Genomic DNA, 13,875 nt, shown 5'->3' on the forward strand with positions numbered 1-13,875 from the left:
AATAGCGCAACGGAGACAGTCATGCTCCAATATCCCCACCATCAGAACATATCTTCAAAGCTATCAGCGCAAAGAAAAAAGCAACACACCACTCCTGGGAGGGATCGAACCTCCAACTTTTCGGTTAACAGCCGATCGCGCTAGCCAGTTGCGCCACGGAGACAATCGTGCTCCACTCTCACCAACGTCAGAACTTTTCTTCAGACTATCAGCCCAAAGAAAAAAAAGCGCCACATAACCACCTGGTGGGCTCGAACCTCCAACCTTTAGGTTAACAGCCGAACGCGCTAGCCAATTGCGCCTCGGAGACAGTCGTGCTCCACTCTCACCACCGTCAGAACGTTTCTCGGGAGCTATCAGCTCAAAGAAGAAAAAGCGCCGCACCACCACCGGGTGGGCTCGAACCTCCAACCTTTCGGTTAACAGCCGATCGCGCTAGCCAATTGGGCCACGGAGGCAGTCGTGCTCCACTCTCACCACTGTCAGAACATTTCTTCAGAGCTATCAGCCCAAAAAAAAAGAAACGCCGCACCACCACCGGGTGGGCTCGAACCTCCAACCTCTTGGTTAACAGCCGATTGCGCTAGCCAATGGCGCCAAGGAGACAGTCGCGCTTCGCTCCCACCTCCGTCAGAACATTTCTTCAGAGCTATCAGCCCAAAGAAAAAAAAAGCGCCGCACCTCCTCCGGGTGGGCTCGAACCTCCAGCCTTTCGGTTAACAGCCGATCGCGCTAGCCAATGGCGCCACGGAGACAGTCGTGCTCCACTCTTACCACCATCAGAACATATCTCCAAAGCTATCAGCGCAAAGAAAAGAGGAACACACCACCCCGGGAAGGCTCGAAACTACACCCTTTCGGTTAACAGCCAATCGCGCTAGCCAATCGCGCCACGGAGACAGTAGGGCAGCACTCCCACCTCCGTCAGGATATTTCTTCAGAGCTATCAGTCCAAAGAAAAAAAAGCGCCGCACCACCACCGGGTGGGCTCGAACCTCCAAACTTTCGGTTAACAGCCGGACGCGCTAGGCCATTGCGCCACGGAGACAGTCGTGCTCCACTCTCACCACCATGAGAACTTATCTTCAAAGCTATCAGCGCAAAGAAAATGAAGCGCCGCACCACCACCGGGTGGGCTCGATTCTCCAACCTTTCGGTTAACAGCCGATCGCGCTAGCCAATTGCGCCCCGGAGACAGTCCTGCTCCACTCTCACCACCATCACAACCTATCTTCCGAGCTATGAGCCCAAAGAAAAAAAAGCGCCGAACCACCACCGGGTGGGCTCGAACCTCCAACCTTTTGGTTAACAGCCGATCGCGCTAGCCAATTGCGCCACGGAGACAGTCCTGCTCCACTCTCACCACCATCAGAACATATCTTCAAAGCTTTCAGCCCAAAGAAAAAAAAGCAACAAACCACTCCCGGGAGGGCTCGAACCTCCAACCTTTCAGTTAACTGCCGATAGCGCTAGCCAATTGCACCACGGAGATAGTCGTGCTCCACTCTCACCACCATCAGAACATATCTTCAAAGCTATCAGCGCAAAGAAAAAAGCAACACACCACTCCCGGGAGGGCTCGAAATTCCAACCTTCCCGTTAACAGCCGATCGCGCTTGGCGATTAGGCCACGGAGACAGTATAGTGCAGCACTCCCACCTCCGTCAGAACATTTCTTCAGAGCTATCAGCCCAAAGAAAAAAAAAGCGCCGCACCTCCTCCGGGTGGGCTCGAACCTCCAGCCTTTCGGTTAACAGCCGATCGCGCTAGCCAATCCCGCCACGGAGACAGTCGTGCTCCACTCTTACCACCATCAGAACATATCTCCAAAGCTATCAGCGCAAAGAAAAGAGCAACACACCACTCTCGGGAAGGCTCGAAACTACGACCTTTCGGTTAACAGCCGATCGCGCTAGCCAATTGTGCCACAGAGACGCTAGCCAATTGGCGCTAGCCAATTGTGCCACAATTGTGCAGCACTCCCACCTCCGTCAGGATATTTCTTCAGAGCTATCAGCCCAAAGAAAAAAAAGCGCCGCACCACCACCGGGTGGGCTCGAACCTCCAAACTTTCGGTTAACAGCCGGATGCGCAAGGCCATTGCGCCACGGAGACAGTCGTGCTCTACTCTCACCACCATGAGAACATATCTTCAAAGCTATCAGCCCAAAGAAAAAGAAGCGCCGCACCACCAGCGGGTGTGCTCGAACCTCCAACCTTTGGTTAACAGCCGATCGCGCTAGCCAATTGCGCCCCGGAGACAGTCCTGCTCCACTCTCACCACCATCAGAACATATCTTCAGAGCTATGAGCCCAAAGAAAAAAAAGCGCCGAACCACCACCGGGTGGGCTCGAACCTCCAACCTTTTGGTTAACAGCTGATCGCGCTAGCCAATTGCGCCACGGAGACAGTCCTGCTCCACTCTCACCACCATCAGAACATATCTTCAAAGCTTTGAGCCCAAAGAAAAAAAAGCAACAAACCACTCCCGGGAGGGCTCGAACCTCCAACCTTTCAGTTAACAGCCGATCGCACTAGCCAATAGCACCACGGAGATACTCGTGCTCCACTCTCACCACTGTCAGAACATTTCTTCAGAGCTATCAGCCCAAAGAAAAAAAAAGCGCCGCTCCACCACCAGGTGGGCTCGACCCTCCAACCTTTCGGTTAACAGCCCATCGCGCTAGCCAATTGCGCCACGGAGACAGTCGTGCGCCAATCTCACCACCATCAGAACATTTCCTCAGAGCTATCAGCCCACAGGAAAAAAAGCGCCGCACCTCCACCGAGTGAGCTAGAACCTCCAACCTTTCGGTTAAGGGCCCATTGCGCTGGCCAATTGCGCCACGGAGACAGTCGTGCACCACTCTCACCAACGTCAGAACATTTCTTCAGACTATCAGCCCAAAGAAAAAGAAACGCCGCACCACCACCGGGTGGGCTCGAACCTCCAACCTCTTGGTTAACCGCCGATTGCGCTAGCCAATGGCGCCACGGAGACAGTCGCGCTTCGCTCTCACCACCGTCATAACATTTCTTCAGAGCTATCAGCCCAAAGAAAAAAAAGCGCCACACCACCACCGGGTGGGCTCGAACCTCCAGCCTTTCGGTTAACGGCTGAACGCGCTAGCCAATCGCGCCACGGAGACAGTCGTGCTCCACTCTCACCACCATCAGAAAATAACTTCAAAGTTATCAGCGCAAAGAAAAAAGCAACACACCACCACCGGGTGGGCTCGAACCTCCAGCCTTTCGGTTAACGGCCGAACGCGCTAGCCAATTCCGCCACGGCGATAGTCCCGCTCGTCTCTCACCACCATGAGAACATATCTTCAAAGCTATCAGTCCAAAGAAAAAAAACCAACAAACCACTCCCGGGAGGGCTCGAACTTCCAACCTTTCAGTTAACAGCTGATCGCGCTAGCCAATTGCGCCACGGAGACAGTCGTGCTCCACTCTCACCACCATCAGTACCTATCTTCAAAGCTATCAGCGCAAAGAAAAAAGCAACACACCACTCCCGGGAGGGCTCAAACCTGGAATGTTTTGGTTAACAGCCGAACGTGCTAGCCAATTGCGCCACGGAGACAGTCGTGCTCCGCTCTCACCACCATCAGAACATATCTTCAAAGCTATCAGCGCAAAAAAAAAGCAACACACCACTCTCGGGAGGGCTCGAAATTCCAACTATTTGGTTAACAGCCGATCGCGCTAGGCGATTAGGCCACGGAGACAGTATAGTGCAGCACTCCCTCCTCCGTCAGAACATTTCTTCAGAGCTATCAGCCCAAAGAAAAAAAAGCGCCGCACCTCCACCGGGTGGGCTCGAACCTCCAGCCTTTCGGTTAACAGCCGATCGCGCTAGCCAATTGCGCCACGGAGACAGTCGTGCTTCACTGTTACCACCATCAGAACATATCTCTAAAGGTATCAGCGCAAAGAAAAGGGCAACACACCACTCCCGGGAAGGCTCGAAACTACAACCTTTCGGTTAACAGCCGATCGCGCTACCCAATTGCGCCACGGAGACAGTCGTGCTTCACTCTCACCACCGTCAGAACATTTCTTCAGAGCTATCTGCCCAAAGAAAAAAAAGCGCCGCACCACCACCGGGTGGGCTAGAACCTCAAACCTCTCGGTTAACAGCCGGTCGCACTAGCCAATGGCGCCACGGAGACAGTCGTGCTCCGCTCTCACCACCGTCAGAACATTTCTTCAGAGCTATCAGCCCAAAGAAAAAAAAGCGCCACACCACCACCGGGTGGGCTCGAACCTCCAGCCTTTCGGTTAACGGCCGAACGCGCTAGCCAATCGCGCCATCGAGACAGTCGTGCTCCACTCTCACCACCATCAGAAAATATCTTCAAAGCTATCAGCGCAAAGAAAAAAAGCAACACACCACTCCCGGGAGGGCTCAAAATTCCAACCTTTCGGTTAACAGCCGATCGCGCTAGCCAATTGCGCCAAGGAAACAGTCGTGCTTCACTCTCAACACCATCAGAACATACCTTCAACGCCATCAGCGCAAAGAAAAGAGCAACACACCACTTCCGGAAGGGCTCGAACCTCGAACCTTTCAGTTAACAGCCGATCGCGCTAGCCAATTGCGCCACGGAGACAGTCGTGCTCCACCCTCACCACCGTCAGAACATTTATTCAGAGCTATCAGCCCAAGAGAAAACAAGCGCCGCAACACCACTGGGTGGGCTCGAACATCCAACCTCTCGGTCAACAGCCGATCGCGCTAGCCAATTGCGACAGCCGCAGAGACAGTCGTTCTCCCCTCTCACCACCATCAGAACATATCTTTAAAGCTATCAACGCAAAGAAAAAAGCGACACACCGTCCCCTGGTGGGCTCAAACCTCCAACCTTTCGGTTAACAGCCCATCGCGCTAGCGAATAGCGCCACGGAGACAGTCGTGCTCCTCTCTCACCACCGTCAGAACATTTCTTCAGACTATCAGCCCAAAGAAAAAAAAGCGCCGCACCACCACCGGGTGGGCTGGAACCTCCAACCTTTCGGTTAACAGCCAATCGCGCTAGCCAATTGGGCCACGGAGGCAGTCATGCTCCACTCTCACCACTGTCAGAACATTTCTTCAGAGCTATCAGCCCAAAGAAAAAGAAACGCCGCACCACCCCCGGGTGGGCTCGAACATCCAACCTCTCGGTCAACAGCCGATCGCGCTAGCCAATTGCGACAGCCACGGAGACAGTCGTTCTCCCCTCTCACCACCATCAGAACATATCTTCAAAGCTATCAGCGCAAAGAAAAAAGCGACACACCGTCCCCTGGTGGGCTCAAACCTCCAACCTTTCGGTTAACAGCCAATCGCGCTAGCCAATTGCGCCACGGAGACAGTCCTGGTCCACTCTCACCACCATCAGAACATATCTTCAAATCTATGAGCCCAAAGAAAAAAAAGCGCCGCACCACCACCGGGTGGGCTCGAACCTCCAACCTTTTGGTTAACAGCTGATCGCGCTAGCCAATTGCGCCACGGAGACAGTCCCGCTCCACTCTCACCACCATGAGAACATATCTTCAAAGCTATCAGCCCAAAAAAGCAAAAAACCACTCCCGGGAGGGCTCGAACCTCCAACCTTTCAGTGAACGACCGAACGCGCTAGCCAATTGCGCCACAGAGACAGTCGTGCTCCACTCTCACCACCGTCAGAACATTTCTTCAGAGCTATCAGCCCAAAAGAAAAAAAGCACCGCACCACTACCGGGTGGGCTCGAACCTCCAACCTTTCGGTTTACAGCCCATCGCGCTAGCCAATAGCGCCACGGAGACAGTCGTGCTCCTCTCTCACCACCGTCAGAACAGTTCTTCAGACGATCAGCCCAAAGAAAAAAAGCGCCGCACCACCACCGGGTGGGCTAGAACCTCCAAACTTTCGGTTAACCGCCGATCGCGCTAGCCAATTGCGCCACGGAGACAGTCGTGCTCCACTCTCACCACCGTTAGAACATTTCTTCAGAGCTATCAGCCCAAAGAAGAAAAAGCGCCGCACCACCACCGGGTGGGCTCGAACCTCCAACCTTTCGGTTAACAGCCGATCGCGCTAGCCAATTGGGCCACGGAGGCAGTCGTGCTCCACTCTCATCACTGTCAGAACATTCCTTCAGAGCTATCAGCCCAAAGAAAAAGAAACGCCGCACCACCACCGGGTGGGCTCGAACATCCAACCTGTCGATCAACGGCCGATCGCACTAGCCAATTGCGACAGCCACGGAGACAGTCGTTCTCCCCTCTCACCACCATCAGAACATATCTTCAAAGCTATCAGCGCAAAGAAAAAAGTGACACACCGTCCACGGGTGGGCTCGAAACTCCAACCTTTCGGTTAACAGCCGATCGCGATAGCCAATTGCGCCACGGAGACAGTCCTGCTCCACTCTCACCACCATCAGAACATATCTTCAAATCTATGAGCCCAAAGAAAAAAAGCGCCACACCACCACCGGGTGGGCTCGAACCTCCAACCTTTTGGTTAACAGCTGATCGCGCTAGCCAATTGCGCCACGGAGACAGTCCTGCTCCACTCTCACCACCATGAGAACATATCTTCAAAGCTATCAGCCCAAAGAAAAAAAAGATCCGCACCACTACCGGGTGGGCTCGAACCTCCAACCTTTCGGTTAACAGCCAATCGCGCTAGCCAATAGCGCCACGGAGACAGTCGTGCTCCTCTCTCACCACCATCAGAACATTTCTTCAGACAATCAGCCCAAAGAAAAAAAAGCGCCGCACCACCACCGGGTGGGCTCGAACCTCCAACCTTTCGGTTAACAGCCGATCACGCTAGCCGATTGCGCCACGGAGACAGTCGTGCTCCACTCTCACCACCACCAGAACATATCTTCAAAGCTATCAGCGCAAAGAAAAAGCAACATACCACTACCGGGAGGGCTCGAACCTCCAAATTTTCGGTTAACAGCCGAACGTGCTAGCCAATTGCGCCACAGAGACAGTCGTGCTCCAATCTCACCACCGTCAGAACATTTCTCCAAAGCTATCAGCACAAACAAAAGAGCATCACACCACTCCCAGGAGGGCTCGGAACTCCAACCTTTTGGTTAATAGCCGATCGAGCGAAATTGTGCAGCGGAGACAGTCATGCGCAACTCTCACCACCGTGAAAACATTTCTCCGAAGCTATCAGCGCAAAAATAAAAAAAGTGACACACTGCTTCCGGGAGGGCTCGAACCACCAAACTTTCGGTTAAATGCCGAACGCGCTTGCCAAATGCGCCACGGAGACAGTCGTGCTCCATTCTCACCACTTTATCTTTAAAGCTATCTGCGCAAAGAAAAAAGCAACACACCACTTCGAAGAGGGCACGAACCTCCAACCTTTCGGTTAACAGCCGATTGCGCTAGCCAACTGCGCCACGGACAAATTCCTTTTCCACTCTCACCACCATGAAAACATAACTTCAAAGCTATCAGCCCAAAGAAAAAAAAGCGCCGCTGCACCCCCGAATGGGCTCGAACCTACAACCTTTCGGTTAACAGCCGGTCGCGCTAACCAGTTGCGCCACGGAGACAGTCCTGCTCTACTCTCACCACCATCAGAACATATCTTCAAAGCTATCAGCCCAAAGAAAAAAAAGCAACCCACCACTCTCGGGAGGGCTCGAACCTCCAACCTTTCAGTTAAAAGCCGATCGCGCTAGCCAATTGCGCCACGGAGACAGTCGCGCTGCACAGTCACCACCGTCAGAACATTTCCTCAGAGCTATCAGCCAAAAGGAAAAAAAGCGCAGCACCACAACCGGGTGGGCTCGAACCTCCAACCTTTCGGTTAACAGCCCAACGCGCTAGCCCATTGCGCCACGGAGACAGTCGTGGTCCACTCTCACCACCATCAGAACATATCTTCAAAGCTATCAGCGCAAAGGAAAAAGCAACACACCACTCCCGGGAGGGCTCGAACCTCCAACCTCTCGGTCAACAGCCGATCGCGCTAGCCAATTGCGACAGCCACGGAGACAGTCGTTCTCCCCTCTCACCACCATCAAAACATATCTTCAAAGCTATCAGCGCAAAGAAAAAAGCGACACACCATCCCCTGATGGGCTCAAACCTCCAACCTTTCGGTTAACAGCCGATCGCGCTAGCCAATTGCGCCACGGAGACAGTCGTGCTCCACTCTCACCACCATCAGAACATATCTTCAAAGCTATGAGCCCAAAGAAAAAAAAGCGCCGCAGCACCACCGGGTGGGCTCGAACCTCCAATCTTTTGGTTAACAGCTGATCGCGCTAGCCAATTGCGCCACGGAGTCAGTCCTGCTCCACTCTCACCACCATCAGAACATATCTTCAAAGCTTTCAGCCCAAAGAAAAAAAAGCAACAAACCACTCCCGGGAGGGCTCGAACCTCCAACCTTTCAGTTAACTGCCGATAGCGCTAGCCAATTGCACCACGGAGATAGTCGTGCTCCACTCTCACCACCGTCATAAAATTTCTTCAGAGCTATCAGCCCAAAGGAAAAAAAAGCGCCACTCCACCACCAGGTGGGCTCGAACCTCCAACCTTTCGGTTAACAGCCCATCGCGCTATCCAATTGCGCCACGAAGACTGTCGTGCGCCACTCTCACCACCATCAGAACATATCTTCAAAGCTATCAGCGCAAAGAAAAAAGCAACACACCACCACCGGGTGGGCTCGAACCTCCAGCCTTTCGGTTAACGGCCGAACGCGCAAGCCAATTGCGCCACGGAGACAGTCGGCTTCACTCTCACCACTATCAGAACATATGTTCAAAGCTATCAGCGCAAAGAAAAAAGCAACACACCACTCCCGGGAGGGCTCGAAATTCCAACCTTCCGGTTAACAGCCGATCGCGCTTGGCGATTAGGCCACGGAGACAGTATAGTGCAGCACTCCCACCTCCGTCAGAACATTTCTTCAGAGCTATCAGCCCAAAGAAAAAAAAAAGCGCCGCACCTCCTCCGGGTGGGCTCGAACCTCCAGCCTTTCGGTTAACAGCCGATCACGCTAGCCAATTGCGCCACGGAGACAGTCGTGCTCCACTCTTACCACCATCAGAACATATCTCCAAAGCTATCAGCGCAAAGAAAAGAGCAACACACCACTCCCGGGAAGGCTCGAAACTACAACCTTTCGGTTAACAGCTGATCGCGCTAGCGAATTGTGCCAAAGAGACAGTAATGCAGCACTCCCACCTCCGTCAGGATATTTCTTCAGAGCTATCAGCCCAAAGAAAAAAAAGCGCCGCACCACCACCGGGTGGGCTCGAACCTCCAAACTTTCGGTTAACAGCCGGATGCGCTAGGCCATTGCGCCACGGAGACAGTCGTGCTCCACTCTCACCACCATGAGAACATATCTTCAAAGCTATCAGCCCAAAGAAAAAGAAGCGCCGCACCACCAGCGGGTGGGCTCGAACCTCCAACCTTTCGGTTAACAGCCGATCGCGCTAGCCAATTGCGCCCCGGAGACAGTCTTGCTCCACTCTCACCACCATCAGAACATATCTTCAGAGCTATGAGCCCAAACAAAAAAAAAAGCGCCGAACCACCACCGGGTGGGCTCGAACCTCCAACCTTTTGGTTAACAGCTGATCGCGCTAGCCAATTGCGCCACGGAGACAGTCCTGCTCCACTCTCACCACCATCAGAACATATCTTCAAAGCTTTGAGCCCAAAGAAAAAAAAGCAACAAACCACTCCCGGGAGGGCTCGAACCTCCAACCTTTCAGTTAACAGCCGATCGCGGTAGCCAATTGCACCACGGAGATAGTCGTGCTCCACTCTCACCACCGTCAGAACATTTCTTCAGAGCTATCAGCCCAAAGAAAAATAAAGCGCCGCTCCACCACCAGGTGGGCTCGACCCTCCAACCTTTCGGTTAACAGCCCATCGCGCTAGCCAATTGCGCCACGGAGACAGTCGTGCGCCACTCTCACCACCATCAGAACATTTCCTCAGAACTATCAGCCCACAGGAAAAAAAGCGCCGCACCTCCACCGAGTGAGCTAGAACCTCCAACCGTTCGGTTAAGGGCCCATTGCGCTGGCCAAATTGCGCCACGGAGACAGTCGTGCACCACTCTCACCAACGTCAGAACATTTCTTCAGACTATCAGCCCAAAGAAAAAAAAGCGCCACACAACCACCTGGTGGGCTCGAACCTCCAACCTTTAGGTTAACAGCTGAACGCGCTAGCCAATTGCGCCTCGGAGACAGTCGTGCTCCACTCTCACCACCGTCAGAACATTTCTTCAGAGCTATCAGCTCAAAGAAGAAAAAGCGCCGCACCACCACCGGGTGGGCTCGAACCTCCAACCTTTCGGTTAACAGCCGATCGCGCTAGCCAATTGGGCCACGGAGGCAGTCGTGCTCCACTCTCACCACTGTCAGAACATTTCTTCAGAGCTATCAGCCCAAAGAAAAAGAAACACCGCACCACCACCGGGTGGGCTCGAACCTCCAACCTCTTGGTTAACAGCCGATTGCGCTAGCCAATGGCGCCACGGAGACGGTCGCGCTTCGCTCTCACCACCGTCATAACATTTCTTCAGAGCTATCAGCCCAAAGAAAAAAAAAAGCGCCACACCACCACCGGGTGGGCTCGAACCTCCAGCCTTTCGGTTAACGGCTGAACGCGCTAGCCAATCGCGCCACGGAGACAGTCGTGCTCCACTCTCACCACCATCAGAAAATAACTTCAAAGTTATCAGCGCAAAGAAAAAAGCAACACACCACCACCGGGTGGGCTCGAACCTCCAGCCTTTCGGTTAACGGCCGAACGCGCTAGCCAATTGCGCCACGGCGATAGTCCCGCTCCACTCTCACCACCATGAGAACATATCTTCAAAGCTATCAGTCCAAAGAAAAAAAAGCGCCGCACCACCACCGGGTGGGCTCGAACCTCCAAACTTTCGGTTAACAGCCGGATGCGCTAGGCCATTGCGCCACGGAGACAGTGGTGCTCCACTCTCACCACCATGAGAACTTATCTTCAAAGCTATCAGCGCAAAGAAAATGAAGCGCCGCACCACCACCGGGTGGGCTCGAACCTCCAACCTTTCGGTTAACAGCCGATCGCGCTAGCCAATTGCGCCCCGGAGACAGTCCTGCTCCACTCTCACCACCATCACAACATATCTTCCGAGCTATGAGCCCAAAGAAAAAAAAGCGCCGAACCACCACCGGGTGGGCTCGAACCTCCAACCTTTTGGTTAACAGCTGATCGCGCTAGCCAATTGCGCCACGGAGTCAGTCCTGCTCCACTCTCACCACCATCAGAACATATCTTCAAAGCTTTCAGCCCAAAGAAAAAAAAGCAACAAACCACTCCCGGGAGGGCTCGAACCTCCAACCTTTCAGTTAACTGCCGATAGCGCTAGCCAATTGCACCACGGAGATAGTCGTGCTCCACTCTCACCACCGTCATAAAATTTCTTCAGAGCTATCAGCCCAAAGGAAAAAAAAGCGCCGCTCCACCACCAGGTGGGCTCGAACCTCCAACCTTTCGGTTAACAGCCCATCGCGCTATCCAATTGCGCCACGACGACTGTCGTGCGCCACTCTCACCACCATCAGAACATATCTTCAAAGCTATCAGCGCAAAGAAAAAAGCAACACACCACCACCGGGTGGGCTCGAACCTCCAGCCTTTCGGTTAACGGCCGAACGCGCAAGCCAATTGCGCCACGGAGACAGTCGGCTTCACTCTCACCACCATCAGAACATATCTTCAAAGCTATCAGCGCAAAGAAAAAAGCAACACACCACTCCCGGGAGGGCTCGAAATTCCAACCTTCCGGTTAACAGCCAATCGCGCTTGGCGATTAGGCCACGGAGACAGTATAGTGCAGCACTCCCACCTCCGTCAGAACATTTCTTCAGAGCTATCAGCCCAAAGAAAAAAAAAGCGCCGCACCTCCTCCGGGTGGGCTCGAACCTCCAGCCTTTCGGTTAACAGCCGATCACGCTAGCCAATTGCGCCACGGAGACAGTCGTGCTCCACTCTTACCACCATCAGAACATATCTCCAAAGCTATCAGCGCAAAGAAAAGAGCAACACACCACTCCCGGGAAGGCTCGAAACAACAACCTTTCGGTTAACAGCCGATCGCGCTAGCCAATTGTGCCAAAGAGACAGTAGTGCAGCACTCCCACCTCCGTCAGGATATTTCTTCAGAGCTATCAGCCCAAAGAAAAAAAAGCGCCGCACCACCACCGGGTGGGCTCGAACCTCCAAACTTTCGGTTAACAGCCGGATGCGCTAGGCCATTGCGCCACGGAGACAGTCGTGCTCCACTCTCACCACCATGAGAACATATCTTCAAAGCTATCAGCCCAAAGAAAAAGAAGCGCCGCACCACCAGCGGGTGGGCTCGAACCTCCAACCTTTCGGTTAACAGCCGATCGCGCTAGCCAATTGCGCCCCGGAGACAGTCCTGCTCCACTCTCACCACCATCAGAACATATCTTCAAAGCTTTGAGCCCAAAGAAAAAAAAAGCAACAAACCACTCCCAGGAGGGCTCGAACCTCCAACCTTTCAGTTAACAGCCGATCGCGCTAGCCAATTGCACCACGGAGATAGTCGTGCTCCACTCTCACCACCGTCAGAACATTTCTTCAGAGCTATCAGCCCAAAGAAAAAAAAAGCGCCGCTCCACCACCAGGTGGGCTCGACCCTCCAACCTTTCGGTTAACAGCCCATCGCGCTAGCCAATTGCGCCACGGAGACAGTCGTGCGCCACTCTCACCACCATCAGAACATTTCCTCAGAGCTATGAGCCCACAGGAAAAAAAGCGCCGCACCTCCACCGAGTGAGCTAGAACCTCCAACCGTTCGGTTAAGGGCCCATTGCGCTGGCCAATTGCGCCACGGAGACAGTCGTGCACCACTCTCACCAACGTCAGAACATTTCTTCAGACTATCAGCCCAAAGAAAAAAAAGCGCCACACAACCACCTGGTGGGCTCGAACCTCCAACCTTTAGGTTAACAGCCGAACGCGCTAGCCAATTGCGCCTCGGAGACAGTCGTGCTCCACTCTCGCCACCGTCAGAACATTTCTTCAGAGCTATCAGCTCAAAGAAGAAAAAGCGCCGCACCACCACCGGGTGGGCTCGAACCTCCAACCTTTCGGTTAACAGCCGATCGCGCTAGCCAATTGGGCCACGGAGGCAGTCGTGCTCCACTCTCACCACTGTCAGAACATTTCTTCAGAGCTATCAGCCCAGAGAAAAAGAAACGCCGCACCACCACCGGGTGGGCTCGAACCTCCAACCTCTTGGTTAACAGCCGATCGCGCTAGCCAATGGCGCCACGGAGACAGTCGCGCTTCGCTCTCACCACCGTCATAACATTTCTTCAGAGCTATCAGCCCAAAGAAAAAAAAAGCGCCACACCACCACCGGGTGGGCTCGAACCTCCAGCCTTTCGGTTAACGGCTGAACGCGCTAGCCAATCGCGCCACGGAGACAGTCGTGCTCCACTCTCACCACCATCAGAAAATAACTTCAAAGTTATCAGTGCAAAGAAAAAAGCAACACACCACCACCGGGTGGGCTCGAACCTCCAGCCTTTCGGTTAACGGCCGAACGCGCTAGCCAATTGCGCCACGGCGATAGTCCCGCTCCACTCTCACCACCATGAGAACATATCTTCAAAGCTATCAGTCCAAAGAAAAAAAACCAACAAACCACTCCCGGGAGGGCTCGAACTTCCAACCTTTCAGTTAACAGCTGATCGCGCTAGCCAATTGCGCCACGGAGACAGTCGTGCTCCACTCTCACCACCATCAGAACATATCTTCAAAGCTATCAGCGCAAAGGAAAAAGCAACACACCACTCCCGGGAGGGCTCGAACCTCCAACCTC

This window comes from Rhipicephalus microplus, unplaced genomic scaffold (genome assembly GCF_043290135.1).
Source record: "Rhipicephalus microplus isolate Deutch F79 unplaced genomic scaffold, USDA_Rmic scaffold_40, whole genome shotgun sequence".
NCBI lineage: Eukaryota > Metazoa > Arthropoda > Arachnida > Ixodida > Ixodidae > Rhipicephalus > Rhipicephalus microplus.